The following is a 5326-nucleotide window of genomic DNA, read 5'->3' on the forward strand; positions in this document are numbered from 1 at the left end:
TAAAAGAATGTATATTAGGGGTTAGAGAAATGGCCCAGAGTTTAAGAGCACGATTGTCCTTTCAGAGGATCCAAGTTTGATTCCCAGCACCTGCAAGGTATCTTATAACTGTAATTCCAATCTCATGGGCCGTGATGCCTTTTTCTGACCTCTGTGGGTACCAAGCATGCCTGAAGTACAGAGATAAAAATGCCAGCAAAGCATCCACACTTATTAAATGAATAAACATTTAAAAAATTACACACACAAACATATATATATATATATATATATATATATATATATATATATAGAGAGAGAGAGAGAGAGAGAGAGAGAGAGAGAGAGCGGGAGAGCGGGAGAGAGATAGGAATGCAGACAGACACAGACAGACAGAGAGGACAGAGCAGCCAATGCAAGGGTGTGGGGGTAGAGCTAAATTCACATTGTAACATCTCATTTTTGAAGTGGTCACTTGCTCTTGTGGGAGCTACATTTAATATCTTCCTGAGGGCAGAGATCTCATGATCTATTAGCCTTTAATATCTTTTTTTCTAGACTAACCCTCAGAGAGGAAATCTTTTTTTCTTTTATGTTCCAATCTCAGTTTTCCTTCCTCCTCTCCTCCTGCTCCCCTCACCTTCCCACTACCCCACCCCTATCCTCTCCTTAGAGAGGGTAAGGCCTCCTCTGGGAGGTCAACTAAGTCTTTCCCATCACCTCCCTGAGGGAGGACCAAGGCCATTTTCCTCATCCCCGTGCCTAGACTGAGCAAGGTATCTTTCCATAGAGAATGGGTTCCACAAAGCAATAACGCTTATTTTTAATTGGCACATGACAGTTATATATATTTATGGGGTATGAAGTGATACTTCAATATATGTAGATGATGTGTAATGACCAGATGAGGGTGATTGGCCTGTCTTCTCAGACATACATTTCTTTGTTCTGAGAGTAATTCAGATCCTCTCAATTGCTTATGCTGATTCAATTAATTGTTGCCAACCATATTATTCATCTTGAAATGAACCTTCCTTACTCTGTACTCGAGAGGATGTTAAAATTCACCACACCACTGATTTCTCATCAATTCCTCTCTTAATGACGAGAGCCCTTGACATAATTTTTCAAGGGCATGAGCAAATTTTGAAACTTTCCATTCTAGGAAACGTGGATGGAAGATAATGATCTCTGTCAAACTCTGGAAATTATTTTCTTACTGCGTGCTTGTCCTGTGGAAATCTGGCTTCTGATTTTATACCCCAAGTGGTCGGCATCAATGACAGTTGATCACTAGCTTCCCTTGTTAGAATCCTGAAAGCTGTCTCCTTTAAGGAAGCGATTTATGGAGTAGCAAGCATATGATGATTTCAACAAGAATTCAAGTGTTAAAGGTGGTAGATATTTTGTTTTCATTCTCTTTCCTTGGCATAGCATATAAATTATCTCTTGAAAATAAACTGGTCTAACCTGAGCTTTCTGCACCAGGCTGTCAACTGTCAGCAGTCAAATGGCTGCCTCTAAGTGGAAAGAAACCACGGTGACATTACAAATGTTGGGAGATGCTCTATTCATAGCATGGGCCTGCTTCATCAGTGTATCTGGGGAAGTCTCTCAGTCAGAGGTTTCACCAACCGGAAGCCCAGCCTCAGTGCCATTTTTTAAAATTTTATGATAGAGAACTGAGGGCCCACTAAACAAATATTTATGACCACATTTGTGCTTGTAATAGTCCTCCAAACAATATCTAGCCATGAATTAAAAATAATCAACAGATGCTGTATAAATATTGACAAGCAGTTAGTTCATGGATTTTTCTGTTGGAGAAAATAGGGCTTAATGTTAATTAGCAAAGGGATATTTGTTGCCTTTGCAGAATTCTAGATGGAAAGATTCATGCCTCCAATTTCAGTATTAGAAACGTGATGTGAGACACATTAGTAGCTGGCCACATTCACAGGGCTTCAGAACAATTTGGTTAATAATTGTTAACAAACAATACAGAATAATTGTTAAACAAACAATACAGAAGCTAGATATGGTGGTACATGCCAGCCATTGCAGAACTTGGGAAGAAAATAGGTCAATTATGAGGTGAAGGCCAGTCTGGTCTACATAGCAAGACCCCGTCAAAAAAAATAATATTTATTATATAAGAGGGTTCTGCCCTACTAGAGATTCCTGAATCCATGGTTGGGTAGAGCCTAGAAATCTGTATTCTCATAAACCGTTTTAGTAACTATTGAATTTCACTGTGGGAGACTCACACAGAAATCTAAGAGTTGCCTAGAAATAGGCTTGTATTAGGACTCTGGGTGCTAAGAAAAAGTTAGGACCCAACCAAGCATGAGAAAAAATGAGATTTACTGCATTATAAAGCTGGGAGGATTAGAATAAAGCCAAAAAGAGCTCTCCAGGATGACATCATGGACTTGCTCCCCTCCATCGTCACTCCCTCTCCCTCCCTCTCTCAACTCTGTGGAGGAAAAGGTGGCTCCTGATAGCAGTAGGCTCTCATCTTATTGTTCATGTTGAAAATGAAAAGAGATCAGACCTCTGCCCATTCAGCCTCCTTCATCAGAGCTCAGTGGACTGTGACACTGGACACCTTCTATGTCCACCCCTTGACCAATTGTGGAAAGCACAGTTATGTGGTTCCTCAGACATCAAACAGGCTTGGTGGGTAACAGTTCCATCAGTCATGCAAGATGGAGAAGGGAAGTTTTCCAATGGAAACAAAGTGTCCTGAGGTGGTTAAAAGGGATACCCCCTACAAGTTTCACCTATCTGGTGGTAACATAGATACCTTTGTGGTAAAATGGTTTATTTTGGTATATTCCTAGTACTAAGCATTTATTAAAACGATGCATGCACCTTTTAGGTTCACCAAGTTTCAAATGAGGAGATTTGTGTTTGAGTTACGGTGTGTAGACGGATTATAGCATATACCTGCTGTAGTTTATGTATCATCTGTCCTCATCGCTTTCTCCCCCCTGATCTTCATGGGTGTGGTAGGCAGCCTTTTAAAGTGTGTCCCTCTTTACAATTCCCCCTCTTCGTGGCACTTATGCCCTAGTGTAATCCTATTGAGTGTGAGATGGACCTAATGCCTTGACCCTCAGGGATAGAGTATGCCTAAAGTTATGGAACATCAATTCCAAGACTGAGCAATAAAAGACACATATTTTTGGTCACTTTCATACCCTTCTTATCCTTTGACCTGTGTGGTTTTTTTTTTGTTGTTGTTGTTGATATTTTTTTTTTTTTACTTATTTGTATGTGTATTAGTCAGGGTTCTCTAGAGTCACAGAATTTATAGAATGAATCTCTCTCTCTCTCTCCACACACACACACACACACACACACACACACACACACACACACATTGGAATTTATTGGAATGACTTACAGACTGCAGTCCCACAAAGGCTAGCTGTGAATGGAAAGTTCAAGAATCTAGTAGTTGCTTATTCCCACTAGGCCGGCTGTCTCAGCTGGTCTTCTGTAAGGAAGAATGAACGCTTCCTTCTTCCATTGTCATATAGGCTTTCAGCAGAAGGTATGGCACAGATTAGAGGTGTGACTTCCTACCTCAAGATCTGGATCAAAGATGTGTGCCTTCCTGGTTCCTGATCTGTATTAAAAGCCCTTGTTATCCAGCCTCAAGATCCGGATCAAAGGCATGCTGTATTCCTGCTTGAAGACCTGGATCACATTTCTGGATTGTAGTTCATTCCAGATATAGTCAAGTCGACAACCAATAATAGCCATTACAGTGTGCATGCCACTGAATGAGTCTGTAGGCTAGAAGGCAAGTTGGGGGACTCAGTTCCTTCCTTCATCAAATAGGTCCCAGGGACTGGACTCAGGTCACAGATTTATTGGCAAACACCTGTACCCACGAAAGCTTCATTTGATGACATATACCAGGTGATAGAGAGGGCCAAGAACTCTGCACAGCCTTTGGCCAATAGTCAAAAAGGAATTGAACTTATTCAAGAACCATGTGAATGAATTTGGAAGCCCACCTTTTCTCAGGGAATCCTTGAGATGACTACAGCCCTAACGTCTTGACTGTAGTCTGTTAGTGACCCTCAGTAATAACATTTAATTCATAAGCCAACAAAACTGTGAAGCAGTAATTGCCTTGTTTAAACTACTTCTTGACTTATTTTATGAAAAATTGTTAATGTAGGAATAATAACTAATTCAATAGCTCTTAACTTAAATTTTGGTGAAATTTTATGGAGTATTTGCACACGATGGGACACACAAGTCATTGTAAGCCTGGTTCTGGTTACTCAGTGATAAAGACTGAGCTTTTTCATTTTCTTCTGAGTACTTTGTTTGTTAGACCTGGATTTCTGTGCTTGTGCTCTGTATTAATAAATGATGATGCTTTTTTACTATTATACTAATTCAGTACAGACCGAGGGCTACGGTAAGGGAGTTAAGGTACTAGAGAACAAAATTAAAAGCCCCAAGGTGTCTCACCTGGCTCACCCTGCCCCTGGGTCTGCTTCAGCTGATGGACTTGCCTTGGCTCTTGATTCTTTCTATATGTTCAATCTCAGTGTCATAACCCACATTTTTGGGGTGACCTCTGCCGCAATCCTAGTCACAGCAGGTTTGTATGTTCCCAGGCAGGGGTATGAAGATTAGAAAGGTTAGGTAGGAGGAATAGAGATAAGAAAGAAACACAGAACCACAGGATGGTAATGGGAGGGCCACCTAGCAAATACTGACTGCTGAATTCTGCCCACATTTATTTTCTGTACATTTTATACCTCAATACAAAAGTGGGGAAGAAGACAACAGACTGCTTTAACATGATACAAAGGACAAACAGAACAGTTACTTGCTCTAATACTTGATACATTAAGCCATTCATTCCTGAGCAAAACATTTGATGTTTGGGTCAGTGAACACACCCTAGACCAAGTATCCTGCAGATAGTTACTCCCTAAGTCAAACCTCCTATTTTAAAAGAAGGAGCAGAAGTATGCTTGAATTCTTTGACCTTTGATCGGGGTGGATCTATCTCTATGGGCCATCCTAATGTCCAAAGCACCAAGTAACCACACCCTAGGTCAGGATATCTTGTTTTATAGCCACACCTGTTGTCAAAAACTTTAAAAGAGCAAAAACAAGCTCAAACACTCTGACCTTCAGACCAAGTGGACTAGGCTCATGTTTTTGGGTTCCCACATCTGAGATTATCTGAAAATTAAGGTTTGTCTAGTGCCCAAGTTTAGGAAGCTGGCTAGTATGTGTATGTCTTTGCGTGTGTTTATTTAAGTGTGAACCTATGTAAACATTTTTACCCATGGTTTGTCCTTTCTTAGTG

Source organism: Myodes glareolus, chromosome 11, assembly GCF_982192425.1.
Source record: "Myodes glareolus chromosome 11, mMyoGla1.1, whole genome shotgun sequence".
In the NCBI taxonomy this organism is placed as follows: Eukaryota; Metazoa; Chordata; class Mammalia; order Rodentia; family Cricetidae; genus Myodes; species Myodes glareolus.